General features: G+C 41.1%; 2 protein-coding genes across 3 annotated transcripts in view; one reads left to right on the plus strand and one right to left on the minus strand.

The window, feature by feature from the left end:
• mtpn (myotrophin) overlaps positions 1-21,323 on the minus strand; it is a 104,597-nt gene that overhangs the window by 60,326 nt on the left and 22,948 nt on the right. The gene's annotated exons all lie outside the window — the stretch shown is intronic.
• Positions 820-21,323, plus strand: part of chrm2a (cholinergic receptor, muscarinic 2a) — a 39,408-nt gene continuing 18,904 nt past the window's right edge. The window contains exons 1-3 of one of the 2 annotated variants that reach the window (XM_088988433.1): positions 820-969; positions 12,776-12,877; positions 13,181-13,222. The gene's annotated coding sequence lies outside the window, so the exon portion shown is untranslated. Of the gene's footprint in view, positions 970-6,571; positions 6,811-12,775; positions 12,878-13,180; positions 13,223-21,323 lie in introns of those variants that run through there. The other variant, XM_088988434.1, reaches the window with a different exon arrangement.

The following is a 21,323-nucleotide window of genomic DNA, read 5'->3' on the forward strand; positions in this document are numbered from 1 at the left end:
CAAATACACAAATATAAACACACACACACACACACACGAAAACACACACATATACATATACACATATATACACACACACACAAACACATATACACACACAAACACATATATATATATATATATACACAAATACATAAATACAAATACATATACAGTAAAGTCTCGTTATATCGATATCGGATATATCGATAGTCCCGGTTATATCGATACTATTTCTATGCACGCACGGAGAAAATTACATGCAAACAGGGTCGGATATATCGATAGTCCCGGTTATATCGATATTTTTTCGGACTCCCTTGAATATCGATATAACGAGACTTTACTGTATATATACATATATACAAATACATATATATGTACACACACACACACACACGCACGCACACACACACACTGTATATCCAATGGCATTGAGAGCAAAAATAATAAATTATACCAAAATATACAGTAAAGTCTCGTTATATCGATATTCTCGGGAGTCGGAAAAAATATTGATATAACTGGACTATCGATATATCCGATCCTGCGCGCATGTAATTTTCTCCTTGAGTTCATACAAATAGTATCGTCATAAGCGGTACTATCGATATAACCAATATCGATATAACGAGACTTTACTGTATATTGTGAAGGGGTACCAAATAAAGTATTCCCTATGAATATGTATTTCCTTGGGAAAAAAAAGAGCGCCATCACAACCCTAAGATAATTTTTTTTCCTTTCCTCTCTCTCCTCCTCTCTGCTTCTTTTGTCCCACAATCACACCCCCCTAAACCCCCCCACCTCCAATTCCTTGCGCGCAGCCAAGACGCCGCTCGCTCGCCTCCACAAGCATGCGCGCACACATGCGGGCAGCGCGGCGCGATGAAGCGGAGCGACACGAGCAGCAGCAGTACAGGAGGCGAACCATTCCACCATCACCACCAAAAACGACGTGCACGAAGCACCACCAAAGCCTGAGAGCAGGTAAGATGACATTTTATTTTGTTTTGGGATTTATTTGTATTATCTTTTTTTTTTTTTTTTTGGTGCAACGCCTCATCTGCACTGCAGGGAATGTGACTAGGGGTTCGAACCCTAACACTCAAAAACTGCCAAGAATAAAATTAGAACTGTTTCATGATGCGGAAAAAATGCCAAATGTATGTAGATAGAAGAAGAGGAGGAGGAGGAGGATTCCTCCGCATCTTCTCGTGTCCAAACTGCGCACGCAAACGCCTCGTGCATCCAAAACTGGAGATTTGTCGAATCTTCCATAGAATGAATACAATCTAAAAACTCGCTGCCATTGTTTCACATGATAAATCCATTTTGGGGTTATTATTTGTGACATTTTTTTAAAAAATTATGATGTCGTAAAAGGCGCTGAGAGCACAGCCAGTGGCGCGTAGGCGCCGATTGGAAGCGCGTTCCTTGAGGCTGCCCGTCGGTGCGTAAAAGCGCAGAGGCGAAAAGGTGCGCACCGAAAGGGGGGACAAGCATGCTGGTTTTGATTGGATGGAAATGCTTTCTGGATTGGAAGCGGGTCCGTTGTGATTTATTTGTATGTATTTATGTATTATTTTTTTTTTTTTTCAGTCTTCCCCATTGGGACATTGACATTGTACGATTTTGTCCGCCAGCATGGGAAAACATATTTGGTGGTAAAATATACACAACTATATAAACATAGACAAAACTGGCACTTGGGTGACATATCGACACAAATGAACACATTAATCAAAGTGCGTTATTATACATATTTAACTCATTCACTGCCAGACGGTGTGCAAAAAAATGTGTCCAATGCGGTGCCAGGGTTTTTGTCATTGTCACTCAAATTCCAGGACCCACAGAATATTGACTTTAAGGACGACATAAACATTCAATTCAACGTTAGAAACCTTTCTTCTTTCGTCAGAAAAAAAAAGAGTGAATTCCTAAATGATATGGGTCTGGAGTTATCAGCACTTGAAATGGGGGCGACTGTACAAAATACAATACATACATATTGATTGATATAGCGCTCTAACAACAGCTGAAGCTATAACAAAGCGCTAATATGGACAAAAGGCAAATGCTGCCCCCTCATGGAAGGGGAAAGAGGTCTGACCAGCATTTTATCTGCACCCCCCGCAAGAGGAAACCCATTCGGGAATGGTGCTCCACATAATGCTTTTGCAATTCCCGAATAAAGCACAAACTGTGTAGCGGCACCGACTGTACGCACTTTCTCAAAAAAGCTTAGCTCATCGTTTCCTAACAATGCTAACACTTAACGCCAAATGTCTTTGACGTGGTTAGCCATAAGCCATTGTTTTGAAAGGCGCTTATAAATGAAATGTATTGTTATTATTATTATTATTAGTAGTAGTAGTAGTAGTAGTAGTAGGAGTAGTAGTAGTAGTAGTAGAAGTAGTAGTAGTAGTCGTAGTAGTAGTATTAGTATTAGTAGTATTAGTAGTTGTCATATTAGTATTAGTAGTATTATTAGTAGTAGTATTAGTAATATCAGTCTTAGTAGTATTAGTAGTATGAGTATGAGTATGAGTATTAGTACAGTATTAGTATTAGTATTAGTACAGTATTAGTATTACTATTAGTATTAGTATGAGTACATTATTAGTATTAGTATAAGTATTAGTACATTATTAGTACAGTATTAGTATTAGTGTTAGTGTTAGTATTAGTACATTATTAGTATTAGTATTAGTCTTAATCTTAGTATTAGTATTAGTATTAGTATTAGTATTAGTATTCGTATCATTATTATTATTATTATTATTAGTAGTAGTAGTCTTAGTATTAGTATTAGCATTATCATTATTATGAGACAAAAAATGGTTATTTGAACACAAAGGGTGGAGCAACCCATTCCGACAGACAATATTCCAATTACTGTTTATCCTCCACTCATATTATTGCGGCTTACTGATGTCACAGCGTCACCAAGTGGCCAAAGCATGCGTTCGATTTCAAAGAAAACCACCGTGAAAAAAAAACAACCAATCAGAGACACAATGCAGAACTAACACCCTGTCGGAGTGATTTGTTACCAGGCAGATTAAGATTTACATCCAATGGCAACAGAAAGGGCGTCCCTCAGGGAACATGAATCACAATGGAGGGGAGGCAGGAAGTGCCTTTAGGTGTGATTAAATGCCTCCTGTTTAATAAACACACACATACACACTAGCGCGGCGTATGACTGATTGCTAACGGTGTCTCCTTGTTGTCGTTAGAGCGCACCCCGACATCCTGCGCTTGACAGCGTGTCCCCCGCGGTGATTGAACGCCTTCCCTTCAATACATTGCGTGAGTGATTATTAATGGCGACAATCGACTTATCAAGAGCATCCGTCCCGTGTCGGTGAAGCTTCTCGAGTCGTTTCGACGGCAACAAGGAGGCGCCATGTGCAATCAGTCATACGCCAGGTGTGCGTGTTTTATTACGGGCGAGGCCTTTAATCATGTTCTGCCTCGTAGTTGTGTTTTTTTTTTTTTTTCATGCTAATGTCGAGCAATTTTCACTACAATATTGAATTGAAATAGAAAAAATTTGTTGTGTTATTTTTATCAGAGCTAGCGTTTGCACTCACGCGGTTATTAGCTTCTCTTCTGGCGACAAATGGCCGCTGAGCCCCTTTTAGCTCCTTATCAAGACGCCGAGTGATTGCACAATATGAAGCAGCACTAAAGCGGCCATTGATTGGTATTGCGGCGGAAAGACGGATGGAAAGCGGGAGGGAGAAGGAAGGGGGGGGGGGTTATTATCTCAGGCAATAATTTGATATTTTGGTAATTGTGTTTGTTTAAAAAAAAAAGAATGAAAATGCGATGAGGTCAATGCAAGATTTCTGGGGGAAAAACCATGTGTAGAGTAGCGGCATTTTTTTAAATAAAAAAATAAATACATGAACAAATAAATACATAAATGAATGAATAACTAAACAGATATAAACAGAAAAATAAACGGATGGATGAAAAGATGGATAGCTAGCTTTCTAGCAAGCTACCTCGCAAGCTATCTACCGATCGACCTCGCAAGCTATCAACCGATCTACCGAGCAAGCTATCGACCGATCTACCTACCAAGCTATCTACCGATCGACCTAGCAAGCTATCGACCGATCTACCTAGCAAGCTACCTACCGATCTACCTGGCAAGCTATCTACCGATCCACCTAGCAAACTATGTACCAATCTAAAAAGCAAGCTATCTACCTATCCATCTAGCAAGCTATCGACCGATCCAACTCGCAAGCTATCTACCTAAATACCAACCTACCGACCTATTTATCGAGCAAGCTATCTATATCTATCTAGCTATCGAGCTATAAATTATAAAGATAGCTTGTATCTATCTAGCTGTCTATATATATATATATATATATATATATCCTCCCTTAGCCTCAGTATGTATTTGTTTTTCTATCTATCTAGCAATATATATCTATCTAGCTATATATAAAGTAAAGTCTCGATATTCGATATAGAGTCGGAAAAAATATCGATATAACCAGACTATCGATATATCCGATCCTGTGGCATGTAAATTTTCTCCTTGCGTTCATAGAAATAGTATCGTAATAAGCAGTACTATCGATATAACGAGACTTTATATATATACAGTAAAGTCTCGTTATATCGATATTCAAGGGAGTCCGAAAAAATATCGATATAACCGGGACTATCGATATATCCGACCCTGTTTGCAAGTAATTTTCTCCGTGCGTGCATAGAAATAGTATCGATATAACCGGGACTATCGATATATCCAATATCGATATAATGAGACTTTACTGTATATATATAGATATATATATATATATATATATATATATCTAGATAGATATATATATAGCAAGATAGATAGCTAGAAAAACATAAATACTGAGGCTAAGGCAGGAAGCATCTGGAATTGTGTCACTGTCTGAAATGAAAGTATTTTCATAGCCAAGATGGAAGTAGAAATGTTATTAAAAATGAGCCGCAGCAGCAGCAGCATGAGCAGGCCAACAAGGTGGAAATCTACGGGGAATTCCGTGAAAGCCTCAGGTGTGCGTAAGCCTTGTCATGTATCCAGAAAAAAAAAAAAAAAAAAATACATGCCTCTTAATTATTCCCCAAGTTTCACTCGGCGGCGTGAAATTGTATAGCGGGTCTATCGCGAGGAGTCCTATAAAAAGGTCTTGAGAAGCGAGGCTGGAAGAGAAACGAGAATGCCGCCATTTTGGGTCTGGGCGGCCATTTTGGGGAGTTAAACTAGGCATTTTTGGCGGTACATCAAAGTCCAGATAGCTTTTCGATAGCTAACAAATTTGAAAAATTTTTGACACGCTATCACAAGGGTTCCAACGGCGTCGTTAAGAGTACACGTGTACTATGTCCAAGTTGTGTGTACCCAGGATGAAATTCTAAAGCGCCCCCTATTGGCAGCAATATACAGCGTATGTATGTTGCGGTACACTGGCGCCCGTCGACTGTCATGGGAATTTTATAGCGCTTCTGCACGGCAAGAAAAGCTGGTTATGTCCTTTTTTTCTGTAGCATTGTAAACATACCTTTTTTTTACGCACTTGGGCGCCTCAGATTTATCGACAGTGTCTACTTTTGTATCTATTACACCAACACGCGACGTCGTCCAGATGACGGCCGTAAAACAAGAGATGTCTCGCCGCGATGGCGTCCCGGCAGGGTCCTGATTCGAAAGTGCCTTCGGGGGGGGCGTAGGAACAGGCGCAAACCGGATTCCCGCATGAGATAAACACATGGTAGAAGCGTTTTTACTTCCCGTCTGAGGGCGTTACCGTCCACCAGGGGACGGTTTTTGGATGTCCGGATAGGTGAACGACTTAAAGGACAACCGACGTCTCCGGTCAAGTTGTGTCCATAATTTGTTAAATCACTTCTAATGACTTCTACTGCACATATTTTACAAAGATTCCACGGCACATAGGTATATTTTACGTTTTAAGACTCGCACTGAATCGTGATGTCACGTCAGGAACGCCCCTGACCGAGAAAGCGACACACAATGCATTTTGGGTAATTTGTTTGGTCTGAAAACATCGTGTTGATGGCGAAATTAGAAGGAAAACACATAAATAACGCGATGGTAAATCATTGTGGCGAACCACAAACAATGAAGCAAAGGGATGGATTTGCAACAATGTGAAAGCTTCCCTTTATTGCCGACATCAGGCAAACAAACATGGCGGACTGATGAAACGCATCCATCACGCCTTGTTCAACGCCAACGGCAGATAATCACCACGATAATATCCCGCCGGTAAGCAGAGACCCCGACCGACTCCGTTTTACGCTCGGTGAATTCGAACCCGCCCTTTTCCGAGTGTAATTTCAGAGAAACGGCAAAAAACCCCAGAGAGCAGCGCGGCGAAGGGAAGCCGCGTTTCCAGCTGTTTTTGAACGGTGTGTCTCGCCCGGTTGTCGTCAATTACACTCAAGAGGCGCTCGTACGCTACGTGGGCGGAGTGTAAAACCTCCGAAGGGCGTTTGGTTTCACATTTCACCCTTCCCGTCTTCATTTTCAGGCGTGATTTCACGGCATGATAGCGCTCACAAATCATCCTCGTCGCCCTCGGTGAAATTGATGCGCCCTAACCTCCAAACAACGGCGACCACTTATGAGGGGCTTCGTGATGTCATAACTTTAGTGGCTGAGCGGGACGACGGGAGTGCTAACAACGACGTGACGGCGACAGACGGGAGAGGGGTTGGATATATGATGCCGATTGGACACCCTCGGTCACGCCAAAGACGATCTGCCTGATGTTGAGTGATGTGGACGCGGCCCCTGTACAGGTAGAACGGATTAAGCTAGCTAGAATGGCTCGCTCGAACGGATTAATGGCATTTCCATTCATTTTAATAGGGAAAGATGATTTGAGAGTGTCATCAGGGACCAAATTAGACACGTTGGAACCACATATAATGACAGACAGCCGCTGAGACCATTGAGCGATCATGGCGGACATCTTTCAAGGTGGCTAACCGTGACTGACAGGTGACATTGGGGTGGGGGGAGCGTCGGGGGTTGTCAAATGGAGGTAACGTGGCGCAGTATCAGGATGAAAATGCGTTCACCTCCCCCTGCTGGGTGGCGCCCATGGGAGCGACCGGGTCAGGAGAGGTCGGAGCGTCTCGTCAAAGTCGTGACAAGCAAACACATAAGGGGGAGGAGCTTCGTTGAAACGGCGGCGGCTAACTAGCATCACGCCACTCCCTTATGTAAGACTGAGGTGAAATTACATTTGAAGATTTGAAGCAAAGCTTAACAGGGGCTGTTCCTAGTCTTCATTACAGAAACGGGTGTGTCGCCCGTATCATTTACACCGATGGGGCAGGGGGGAATAAGTGCAGTGATGAAGTGGGAGGTGAACCAGATGACAAATGCCATCTCGGTCGAAAAAGAAGTGACCAAATAAATCAGCAGCCGGCAGATAATTGGACGAGTGGCTCTCTCAGGGAGTATCGTGGCGGGCGAGTGAAACGTGCAATTAACTCCGCAGAGGACTGGGCGGGAGTGGGGGCAATAAGGGGGTCGTTTTCCATTGGGTAATCGCACGAATGTAATACATGACAGGGTGCAGAGCCGCCGTTTCAACGAAGCTCCTCCCCCTTATGTGTTTGCTTGTCACGACTTTGACGAGACGCTCCGACCTCTCCTGACCCGGTCGCTCCCATGGGCGCCACCCATGGTGGTTGTTTAGATCGTTTTGTATGCCCCTTTAACATCGTGACTGGGGTGATGAGACCCCCCTACATCTACCTGTACTGCGACCCCACCCCCCACCTCAGATCGAAGGAAAGTGCGATGACCTTATCACCGTTTGATTGACAGCATTCATCTATGGCAGCAATTAGAGGAAATTAATTGTTAGCATTGAGAAGATACTGTATTAGGGGGTGTGCGCACTTATGCAACCACATTATTTATCACCCCACGTTTTTTTTATTTAATATATTGAGTTGTAAAGTTAGAAAAATTTGTTTTAAAGGACAACCGACGTCACTTTTTCGTTTCCTAACTGACATCAGAAAAACATTTTAGAGCATCTAAAATACCCAAAACACACAGTATGATATTTTTAGTCAAATGCAAAAAAAACAATAAAAATGACTTAAAGTGTCTAAAAAGTACTTCAATTTGAAACCGGACGTGGCGAGTTTCAAAAGGTCCCGCCCCCATGTTTGTGACGTAAAGCCAAGACGTCTTGGCTTGCTCGAGAATCAAAAACAATGGCTTCAGATTCGGAGAAGATGCTTTCTCGTTACTCATCCAGTTATGAATATGATTCAAATAGTTCTGAAGAAGAAAGCATACACGCTTGCAATCGATTAAAGAATTTATTCCGTGTCATTTTGAGGCATCAGGGGTGGGAAATGTCGCACCCAAAAAAGGCAGAAAATGGCGACAAAGCCGTGTAAGGAATTAATCAGCCCGTTTCCACAGGCTGATTAATTCTTTACATGGAGCTTGGTCGCCCTCTTCTGCCTCTTTTTGGTCCTACACGACATTTTCAGATCACATTTACCAATGGGGGGCTATTTTAAAATGGGATTAACAGGATTTGGGCTCCCAGGAAGATAAAATAAAATATCATTTAGATCGAGATCAAGGTTAGGCGCTAATAAAAAAAAGTTAGCATTGCACATTTCCCCCCAAAAAATGGATCTTATTCCTTTCTCCGCCCACTCCAATACTAATTGGCAGGACATAATCTTTACACCAGCTCGAGAAACTGGAACGCTGTAATCCTGACACAGGATTAAAATGGGATAATCAGACGTTAGTGTCAACATCTGCACGGAACGACGACGGGTGCGTTTCCACGTCCGGATGAACGACTCGACTGTATTTAACATTAGCATTTTTGGCGGTCAAAGATAGTTTAGATCAGATTAGATGAGGCTTTATTTGTCTAAAAACAAAATCAGGGAACTGCTGTAAAGGCAGCCAGTCTTGCGGGGCCATCTTGAAGTCAAAAACAAAGAAAAAAACAAAACAAAAGAACAAGTGGCGCGTGTGGTTGCCGCCGCTCACCCACAGAAAACATATATCCTGTGACTGTAAAGCAATCTTGAAAGGCACTTAAAAATGAAAATTATTATTAATGTGACACGGTATTCAATAGTTAGCATTTTCTGGACCCTTTGTTGCATGAAGCAATTTGAGATGAAAGAGGAGAGGATCAAAGCCTCCTTTTCACCAGTAGATCAGGGACATGATATTGAAATGTGCATGACTGCTACAAGCGAAATGTTGAAAGCAAACATGAAGCTAAAGTACCCATTGACGAAAACAGACTGTCTCCTAGCCGACGTGAATCCGCTTCAATTCCAAGCCGCGACAATGCCACATACGAATCAGTGCTCTGGATTCGCAGTCGTCATATAAATCCGCGCGGGAGTCGATTCATTCCAATCATTCGCCGTGGAAAACAATCACACACTTTGCAGGAGGTTTGCGGCAATTAAAGTCGGGCAAATTGAAGAAGCGCTTTTACAAGAATCCTGAGTAAACTGTTGGGAAAATGGACTTTATTTTTATTTCTTTATTTTTTGAGGGTGGTTCATTCTAAAAAGGCTTAAAGACTGAACGACGCTAATCTGAGAGTGCGGCTTTAATACAACTCCGACAGGGTTTAAATATGATTGGATTACGCCGCAGGATTACCTTGTGGGAGGGTCAGCAGGCTTCCCATACTTAAAATGTGTGCTTGGTATGAGGAAAAAAAAAAAGAGTGAAGATTGAATGAAAATCAAATGCCTTGTCAAAAAATGTATTTCTAAAAAAATACAGTAAAGTCTCGTTATAATCGATATTCAAGGGAGTCCGAAAAAATATCGATATAACCGGGACTATCGATATATCCGACCCTGTTTGCATGTAATTTTCTCCGTGCGTGCATAGAAATAGTATCGATATAACCAGGACTATCGATATATCCGATATCGATATAATGAGACTTTACTGTATATACAAAAAAAAAAAATCCAACAAAATGTAATTCAATTAAACTCGGCAGCGACATGAAATATTAAAATTGTGATTAAAAACTGCAGTGCCAGGTCAGACAATGAAGTTTAATGTCATGAAAATCGTACTTTCTTCCTTTCTTCGTTCCTTTCGTCTGTCCTTCCTTCATTCCTTCCTTCCTCTCGTACTTTCATCCTGCCACTGTTCTATCCATCCATTAAAATCTTCCTTCCTTCCTTCCTCCCTTCCTCCCTTCTACTCTTCTATCCTTCCATTAAAATCTTCCTTCGTTCCTTCCTTCCTTCCTTCCTTCCACCCTTCCACTCTTCTATCCATCCAACACCAACTCTATCCTGAAAAAGGCCCAACAGAGAATGTACTTCCTGAGGCTGCTAAAGAAGCATGGCCTGCCACAGGAGGTGCTGCAACATTTCTACACGGCTGTCATCGAATCCATCCTGTGTTCTTCCATCACCGTTTGGTTCGGGGCCGCCACAAAAATGGACAAAATCCGACTTCAACGGACAGTTAGGACGGCGGAAAAAAATCATTGGCACCGCCCTACCCACTCTCGAGGACTTGCACACTGCAAGAATCCAAACAAGGGCGCGGAAAATCCTACTGGACCCTCCGCACCCTGCCCACCACCTTTTCCAGCTACTCCCCTCAGGCAGGCGCTACCGATCCATGCGCACCAAATCCAGCAGACATTTAAACAGCTTCTTCCCCCAAGCCATTAACTCTTTGAACTCTTCAACAGTAGCCAAAATGGAACTGTATAGTGCCACTTAGCAGTTTTTTTGACAACGATACTAGTGCAGCGTGTTCTACCGGAAACAAATTCCTTGTGTGTTCTACATACTTGGCAATAAAGATGATTCTGATTCTGATCCATTAAAATCTTCCTTTCTTCCTTCCTTCCTTCCACCCTTCCATCATTGCACTCTTGTAAATAACAATAACAATAAAAAAACGACCCTAAGTCAACAACAAAGCAGTGAATTAAACCAGTAGCGAACCATCTTTATGCAAAACCAGTGATCACAACAACACAATTCCATCAAACCCTCAGATCCCAATTTCGCACTGCGCTGTCGCACGGCTCTTTATACCCAACCACCCCCCCCCCCACACTTCCTGTGGTTGCCAAGAATCCCCCCCCCACCCCCCTTTCCCATTCCAACAAGATTTTTGGACTGCCGAGTGCGAGCTGGCAGCGTTTCGCTCTTCCTGCAGCAGATGTGATCTCAGCTAACGCAGATGAGGCTGGCAGATTTACTGGAAGACCACGCTTCCACCACTCCCCCTTTTGCTCCGCTGTCATCCACACACCCCCGCATTTCAAGGGGTGAGAGGTAATCCAGGAAGATGGAGGTGATGGCAGTGCAGACAACCGCGGAGGCTCGGGTCAGCGTGCGAACAGCCCCGGCGGACGTTATTACCAAGCCCGTCGCACTTTATCTCACTGCCTAAGCCGCCTTCGCCACGAGCTCCTGGAAACTGGCGATCCTCAAACTGCCGATTAGTGAACGTCATCAATGAATTAGAGATGCAAAGGCAACGATCATGAGGGATGTTTTCAGAAATCAGAAATCTCCCGCAATGACGCTCGTTATTATTATTTTTTTTTTTCTTTGCTTCCGCAGCTGTTTTGTTTCAAAGCAAAAGCCTTCGAGCTGTGTGATGAGTCGAAACTTTCCATTATCTTCCCGGCTTTGTTATCACGACACACTACTTGTAAATCTCTAAACATAATCAAAATATGGAGTTCTAGTTCTAAAAAAAAATATCATACTTTTGAAGAAAAAAAAAAACCGCTAATGCTAATGAGGAAAAGGTGACTTCAACCATCATCTGTACTTCATTGAAGGTGTCAGACGTTTCAATCGTCATCCAAAGAGATTCGTCAACGAACAGAAGTTGTGCTGGGATCCCTAATGGACAGAGGTGGTGGTGCCAGACCCCTGCTCTGATAGATCCCTGCTTTAAGGCTGGGGGAGCAGTGGACCACTTCCCTGAAGCCAAGTTCATAACTTCCATTCTTCTATCCCTGGCTCTGGTTTCACCTCATTAGCCAATCGGATTACCTCTCCACTCTGATTACCTCTATAGTTATATCCCTGGCTCTAGTTTCGCCTCATTAACCAATCTCATTACATCTCCACTCTGATTACCTCTATAACTACATCCCTGGCTCTGGATTTACCTTATTAGCCAATCAGATTACCTCGATTGTTCTATCCCTGGCTCTGATTTCACCTCATTAGCTAATCTGATTACCTCTCCACTGTGATTACCTCACTAGTTCTATCATTGGCTCTCGATTCACCTCATTAGGCAATCTGATTACTTCTATTGGTCTATCCCTGGCTCTGGTTTCACCGCATTAGCCAATCCGATTACCTCTCCACTGGCACTGGATTCACCTGATTCGCCACTCTAATTACCTCGATTGTTCTATCCCTGGCTCTGATTTCATCTCATTAGCCAATCTGATTACATCTCCACTGTGATTACCTCGATTGTTCTATCCCTTGCTCTGATTTCACCTCATTAGCCAATCTAATTACCTACATTGTACTATCCCAAGGCCTAGCTTCGCCTCATTAGCATGACTAAACGTATGTGGTAATAGCCTAAGAAGTCTGTTGTAAGACCGGTGGCGATGTAGTGAAGGCTATTTTTACTCCTCTTTCAAACCACCTATTTTCTTGAGCTACGATTTTTGTACCGTACATGTCGTCAAATCACGCTAATGCTAACGTTACGGGCTCTCCCTTTTTACAGCAGCCATGGCCAATCTCCCCAAAACCGGAGGAAGACACGCCCCCTTCTTCCCTATCGGCGTGAACACGCCCGTCGAGATGCAGAGGAAGCCCCGCTGGACCTGTAAGTCGTAAATTTCAATCGGATTGCAAAAAAAACGTCAGTCAATCCGAAGTTTTGCAAGCTAACGTTCGCTTTGTTGAACTTGAATGTAGAGACTACGCTACGTTGACATAACACGCTAGCAAATCTACGCTATATATTCTCTCACGGTGCCTGAATTCAGCGGCTCGTTTTTGTCGATTTTCTTCTTCTGCGCATTTTGTTATGACCGCGCGCACGCGTCTGGATCGCTAAAAAACCTTGAGCTTCTCGATGAGAGTTAAAACGTTTTTCTTTTCTATCTTTTTTTTTTTTTTTGGACAGAGCCGCGGGAGCGAGAGGTTAAGCGGGAAGAGATCATCTCAGGTAAAAGGATACAAAGTGCATTTTTATTGTGGAGGGGCTTGGGGGGGAATCGGGGAAAAGAAAGCCGATGCGCCAAAAATTAGACGGCGCAATAGGATGCAAAATAAAACAAATAAATTAGCGTGATGGATCGGCGTTAAAAGCATCCTAAAGGTCATTGGATGCGTCGCATTTGACACCCGGCGGCGTCAGGGTGTCTGTGAGAGGACATGGCGTCCAATCTAAGGGGTTGTCAGCTATCATCGCACACACTTGTTTGACGCCCAGAGAATGCCGTCAAGGGCTCTCGGTTGCCATTAGGGCGAGGTGAGGCGAAGCGGCTCGGGGAGGGAGCGTTTGGGTGATCCGTATGCAGCACGGCATCCATTAACGGCGAGACGCGGCGCGAGCGTGCGGCTAAAAGTGTCAAATATGCATGAGCGAGCGACCCGTAGTAGGCAATTAATGCAATCGTTAAGAAGCGCACCTCCCCAGCCAGGCGTGCCGATATGTGCTTGTTGAATTTTTTACGGCGTGCTCGTTTAAAAAAAAAAGACAACGGCCACGGGTGTGCTTGTATAATCGAACGATTGCGTTTAGCATCCGGAAAAGGCTCAAAACGAGAATAGTGTTTCCGATAATCGGGAATTTGTTCGTGAAAAGACGACTATTCCATCTTGGCTAAGATGGTCTTTTGGTTTCACGCGATTGGCTGTTTTGTACCACCTGTTGCTCTGGCGTTTTAAGAGCGATTGGGGGGGCATCTACCTGTGTACACTGAGTGTTTGATGGTGCCTGGCTTTGCGTTCCGGAGCTCCGCCGGTCATCGGGTTATTGATCGGCGCATGTGGAGAAGAAGAGGAACGCTCAGCAGGGGGGGGGGCACTATTGATCGCGTTTAAAGTGGCAAGATGGAGAACGTCCCGTCGACCCCCCCCACCCCCCAGCCCCCTCGTGACATGTTATCCCCCATCGCCACCCGTTGACAGAGTGCGACCCCGGATTGATTTGAGGCCCGCGGCCGTCGGTCGAAAGAGAAGTCGGTCAGTTTTGAGAAGGGCGACACCGCCCGTCTAGGCCGCGCTGGTCCGCAAAGTCGGCGCGCAGGTTAGCGTTTTGGAGGCAATGTCGTTTGTTAGCGCCACAGCCTTTGCGTGTTTGCCTGGTGGTCGTTTTAGCTAACTTTAGCTGACGCAATTGCATTGTTATTCAAGACAGGTTTTATTTATCTATTTACGTATTGACTTATTTACTAATTTACTCATTTACTCACTTACTTACTCACTTACTTACTCACTTACTTATTTACTTACTTATTTACTTACTTATGTATTTACTTACTTATTTACTTACTTATTTACTTACTTATTTACTTACTTACTTATTTAGTTACTTCTCACTTATTTACCTATTTACTTATTTACTTACTTCTCACTTATTTATTTATTTATTTATTTGTATTTATTGATATTTATATATGTGTATATGTATTTATTTCTTGTTCATTTGTTTATTTCTTAATTCATTTATCTATCTTTGTATTTATTTATCTATTTATTTATGTATTAGTGTATTCATTTATTTATGTATTTACTGATCCGTTCACTGATTCATTTAATGACTTGATTCATTGATTCATTTATTCATGTGGTTATCTATTTATTTGTATTCATTCATTGATTCATTCATGTTAATTCATTTATTCATGTATGTATCTATTTATTTTTAGCCATTCATTTATTCAGTTAGTTATTTATTCATTTTTGGCTTAGTTATTTATTTATGTCTTTATTTATGAAATATTCATTCATGTGTTCATTTATTTATCTAATTATTGATTCATTTGTTGATTCGTGCATTTATGTAGCTATCTAATATATATATATTAGCTGGCCAGCTAGCTTTCTATCTATTTGAGTTACTTCTGGGATGAGTGAAGGCTGGTGGCGCGTGTGGCTGCCGCTGCTCACCCACAGCAAAACTTATCCTGTGACTGTAAAGTGACCTTGAGAGTTTTGAAAGGCGCTTCAAAATGAAATATTATTATTATTATTATTTATTTATCTATTTATGTATGTATTTATTTCTTGATTTATTTAGTTATTTATCTATTATTTTTTTATGTATTTCGATTTTATTTATTTATTATTTATCACACTTTTTTTTTCATTGGCCTTTGTTGACATTTAGACCTGATGTTTTGACACATTTTTTAATCCGACGTTCCCGTGATAGCATTTTATTCCGATGTCGACGTCGCAGCTGTTTACATGAAAGCATTTTGAGCGCCATGTTGTTTGTTGACGTGGTCGGTTGATGTCTATGGCTATCTTGAGCCGATCGTCGCTCACGTTTTCTGAACCAGTGTCGCCGTGGTCCTCGATATCGGCGCCGGGATGGGAAGCTAACGCCTAAGCAGTGGGTGACATTGCCCTCGAGCCCGCGCAACCGGAACAAAAGCGTTTGAGAGCTAATGAAAGCCACTTTCAAGTGGCTCCGATTGATATTTTTTTGCCAATCCATCATTGTAATCTGGCAGGAAATTGCACAGGCGGTTACTAATCAAGACACTCTCGCTGAGAGTGTACCAGTCCTGCGCGCCCCTTCAGATGGAAAATGTAAAGATAAAGAGAAAATAGAAAACATGTTTTTTTTTTTTTTCTGTGTTTGACACGGACGACTGGAAGAAGTAGCAACACGATGCCATAATTGTAGTGTTATAAATCGATGGTGCGTGTCCAACGCGCCGCGCTTGTTCCTGTTTTCTCGCAAAATGGCGCACAGGCAATTTATCACAAAGCTGTTTTACGGTCATAGATTGCTGGTGATCACAATAAACGTTGGTACAAAACCAATCGTTATGAATAGCTATTTTAGCCGCGGGTAACAAAAGTGCGCTGACGTTTGTTGATCTAGCAGCCATTTCTGTCTGTCTATCTCTCTCTTTCGATCTACCTACTTAGCTAGCAGCTAGCTAGCTAGAAAACTAGCAATTATTCGATATTGATCTCTCTCTCTCTCTGTCCTATCTATCTATTTAGCTAGCAGCTAGCTAGCTAGATATATAAATAGATATAGATATAGATCTCTGTCTTTCTCTCTTTCATTCTCTTTCTATCTGTCTATTTAGCTAGCAGCTAGCTTGCTAGCTAGCTATATATAGATATAGCTATCTCCCTCTATGGCTCTATTTGTTTTTTGTGTGTTTTTTTTTACTTTATGTTACTTCCGGGTTGAGTGAACGCTGGCCCTTGTGGCTGCCGCTGCTCACCCGCAGACAAAAATATCCTGTGACTGTAAAGTGTCCTTGAGAGTTTTGAAAGGCGCTTAGAAATGAAATGTATTATTATTATTATTATTATTATCATATGGTTTTCTTGGATCATCTGATCTGAACCTATTCTGCGTGTTAGCATGCGTAATTTGGTTGGTTGTTTTTTTCGCACAAACTCATCGTAAAATATCGTGAAAAAAGTGCAATGCTAAAAATAAAATTGTCACCATCTGATCTGAATCTATTCTGCGCGTTAGCATCCGTAATGTGGTTTGTTGTTTTGTTTTCGTACACAATCATCGTAAAATATCGCACGAAAAATGCAACGCTAAAAATAACACTGTCACCATCTGATCTGAATCTATGATGTGCGTCAACATGCATAATTAGTTTTTTTGTTCGTTTTCGTACAAAATCATCGTAAAATATCGCGAGAAAAATACAACGCTAAAAATAAAATTGTCATCATCTGATCTGAACCTATTCTGCACGTTAGCATGCGAGATTTGGTTTGTTGTTTTGTTTTCGTACAAAATCAACGTAAAATATCGCGCAAAAAATGCAACGCTACAAATAACACTGTCACCATCTGATCTGAATTTATTCTGCGCGTTAGCATGCATCATTTGGGTTGTTGTTTTCGTACAAAATCATCGTAAAATATCGCACGAAAAATGCAACGCTAATAATAAAATCATCACCATCTGACCGGAATCTATTCTGCGCATTAGCATGAATCATTTGGTTTGTTGTTTTGTTTTCGTACAAAATCATCGTAAAATATCGCGAGAAAAATGTTATGCTAATCTATTGCATTTACTTTTCTCACAGATTATGTCCAAATAAATACAGTAAAGTCTCGTTATATCGATATTCTCGGGAGTCCGAAAAATATCGATATAACCGGGACTATCGATATATCCGACCCTGCGCGCATGTAATTTTCTCCTTGCGTTCATAGAAATAGTATCGGAATAAGCGGGACTATCAATATAACCAATATCGATATAACGAGACTTTACTGTATGTGCCGAAAAATGTGTACATTTTGTGATTAAGTAGCCAATATTTTGCTCAAATTCGGACACAATTCTTATGGAAACACGACGGCAAGTTTCAAACAGTATTTTTTTTTTCGGTCTATCTCAGGTCACCGCTTTGTAGCCGTCCGATTCTATCTATCGCGTTCATTTGTCTGAATCTGAAAGCAGGTGTGAACTCGTACACGGCTAACACTCTGAAATTCTCCAACATGCTATTAGATCCTAATCACAGGCATATATATCGCTGAGATTCACTCCAAGCGGATAAGCATTCCGGCGTAGCGGCGACAGCTGCTAGCGGTCGCGCTGTTCATTAGCTGCTAAATGTCAACAGACCGAGTGCGGTGACGCACACCCAATCAGGTGTTCGTATCTGGATGCACGCGCAAGATAATTAGAGAGCGACAGTCTTGACCTCCGCATGTCGGTAGCGTCGGTTTACGGCTACGGGCGCTACGACGAACTTGAGTAAACACTAATTATTGGAAGCAGGCTATCGATTAGTAGCGTAGGGGTCTAACTACCTCCTTGATAGCGACGTGACGCGCCAAGGCCTTTGTCTCACTAGCTCGCTCACTCTGCATTATTCATGTTCGGTCGCTAAATCCACTTGTGTGTCGGGCGGGAGATGGATGGTGTCCCCTTTAACATTTATTCACACTCTGGCGTTCATTTATCGCCCGATGATAAATCTATTTATGGCGGCGGTATCGTGCCCATGAATTATGCATGTGATATAGATTGGACCGGCGTACCAAGATACGGGGGAAGACGCGGGGAGCCCCGCAGCGCGTTACGATGACTTGCTGATGAACGCAATTTAGCCGTGTAAAAAAAAAAAAAAAAGTTTGTGCTGATTGTTCCTGCTTGAACAAGATTAATATTTGAAATGCCCGCGCTGAAAAATAACCTGAAAACAGGCAAATGTTTTACATCCGAGTCACGTTAGGCTTGAACGGAGGTCTTGCCTGAGTTGCCAACTGGAAAAATGTAATATTTGGGATTTTATGTGTTAGGGGGAAAGAAAAAAAAACATAGTACACACTAAATTCCAAAGTGTCGTTTAAACGAGCCATTTTAATTTCCCCTTTGTATTTGATGATATATTTTATTTCAAAATAAATACATAAATATAAATAACTAAATAAAAAATATATAAATACATACATTAATATATAAATAAATAACCATTTATTTATTTGTTTGTTTGTTTAGATGTGTATCAATGTATCAGTTTATTTATTTATGTATTTATTAATTTATAAACATATTAATGCATTTATCTATGCGTCAGTTTTGATTTCTATATTTATTTATTGTATTGTTGTTGTTGTTTGTTTTATTTACTTTATTTATACTTACTCTTTATTTATGTATTTATTTATTCATTTATTGAATGTATTGATGTTGATTTGTTTTATTTACTTGATTTATTCTTATGGTTTATTTATGCATGTATTTATTTAATGTATTTTTGTTGTTTCTTTGTTTTAGTTACTTTATTTGTTATTATTATTTTTTTTTTAATTTGTTTTGATGTGTATCAATGTATCAGTTTATTTATTTATGTATTTATTAATTTATAAATGTATTAATGTATTTATCTATGCATCAGTTTTGATTTTTATATTTATTTATTGTATTGTTGTTGTTGTTTGTTTTATTTACTTTATTTATACTTACTCTTTATTTATGTATTTATTTATTCATTTATTGAATGTATTGATGTTGATTTGTTTTATTTACTTGATTTATTCTTATGGTTTATTTATGCATGTATTTATTTAATGTATTTTTGTTGTTTCTTTGTTTTAGTTACTTTATTTGTTCTTATTATTTATTCATTTATTTATTTATGTATTTATTTATTTGTGTATTTATTAATGCATGTATTTATTAATTAATTAATTTATTTATTTATAATAATAATACATTTAATTTCTAAGCGCCTTTCAAAACTCTCAAGGCCACTTTACAGTCACAGGATCAGTTTTCGCGCCAGCGTTCACTCAACCCGGAAGTAATTCAAATAGATAGAAAGCTAGCTAATATTATTTATTTATTTATTGTAGTTTTGCTGTTGTTTTGTTTTAATTACTTTTTAATTCTTATTATTTATTTAATTGTGTATTTATACATGTATTTATTTAATGCATTTATGTTGTTTATTTGTTTTACTTTATTCTTATGGTTAATTTATTTACTTAATATTTTTGGGTTTATTAGTTTTATTTATTTTTATTGATATTATTGTATTATTTACTTTATGTATTTATTTATCCTTTCCTGCGAGCAAAACTTTGCCATTGCTACACAGTGCGCCGCATTTCAATTTATTTGTACAAAATCCCCGCCCGAAATGTTTGCCTCACCAACACTGTAGCCATTGATCCATTTAATTCGTCATTATCGATCGGTACAAAAACAGCAATTATCTCTGCGGCGAAAAAGAGGGGGTCTGAAACTTCCCGAATCGCAACAAATGAGTATCGCTCGCATCACCAACGTAATTGCGACGCGGGGGGTTACAAGGAAGAACATTAGCCGCGCCGCCGAGTGAATTACGTGGCGCGCCTCGACGGTCCGCGGCGGGAGAAGCCCCGGCGACGAGGCTGCTCTCTCGCATCATTACCATTCATCAACGCGATCATCATTAGAGCCGTAAAAGCCGCTGCCGCACTCGCTGTAATCTTCGTCTAAGACCCCATTTTTATTATTTTTGGACTTTGCTGAGGGATACTTTGAATCGACATATGTATCGGAACCACTTGCTATGCGCAAAACGCAATTTTATGGCTGACTTGCGGCCGACTCGAGATGGCAGCGACGCAACACAGTACGTCGCAAATTGAGAGCCAAGTGGCATTTTAATAAAAAATAAAGAAAGAAAAAACACGTCTTGTCTCTCTTGTCAAAGATTTGCATCCGTGATTTGATTTATATGTATTTCTTTTGGACGCCACTACCGTATCTTCTGGCGTTATTTTATTTGGCAGATATGTTTCGAGCAGAAAATGGAGCGATGCAAACTTGTGATATTAAAATTTAAGATTGTTGACTGTATTTGGCGGGATGAATAGCGGAGCCAGTTATAAAATGGCCGCCTTCCGAGCAGTACATGGCCGTTTTAGTTTCAAAATGGCTGCCTTTCAAGTAGTACACAGCCGTTTCAATTTCAAAATGGCCACCTTCAAGCAGCACATGGCCGTTTCAATTTCAAAATGGCCACCTTCCAAGCAGCACATGACCGTTTCAGTTACAAAATGGCCGCCTTCCAAGAAGTACATGGCCATTTCCGTTTCAAAATGGCCGCCTCACAATCAGTACATGGCCGTTTCAGTTACAAAACTGGCCACCTTCCAAGCAGTACATGGCCGTTACCGTTTCAAAATGGCCACCCTCCAAGCAGTACATGGCAGTTTCCGTTTCAAAATGGCCGCCTTCCAAGCAGTACATGGCAGTTTCCGTTTCAAAATGGCCGCCTTCCAATCAGTACATGACCTTTTCAGTTTCAAAATGGCCACCTTCCAAGCAGTACATGGCCGTTTCAGTTTCAAAATGGCCGCCTTCCAAGCACCACATGCCCGTTTCAGTTTCAAAATGGCCACCCTCCAAGCAGGACATGACCGTTTCAGTTACAAAATGGCCACCTTCCAAGCAGTACATGGCAGTTTAAGTTTCAAAATGGCCACCTTCCAAGCAGTACATGGCCGTTACCGTTACAAAATGGCCGCCTTCCAATCAGTATATGGCCTTTTCCGTTTCAAAATGGCCACCTTCCAAGCAGTACATGGCAGTTTAAGTT

Source organism: Hippocampus bargibanti, linkage group LG22 (genome assembly GCF_051943395.1).
Source record: "Hippocampus bargibanti isolate YZ-2025 linkage group LG22, ASM5194339v1, whole genome shotgun sequence".
NCBI lineage: Eukaryota > Metazoa > Chordata > Actinopteri > Syngnathiformes > Syngnathidae > Hippocampus > Hippocampus bargibanti.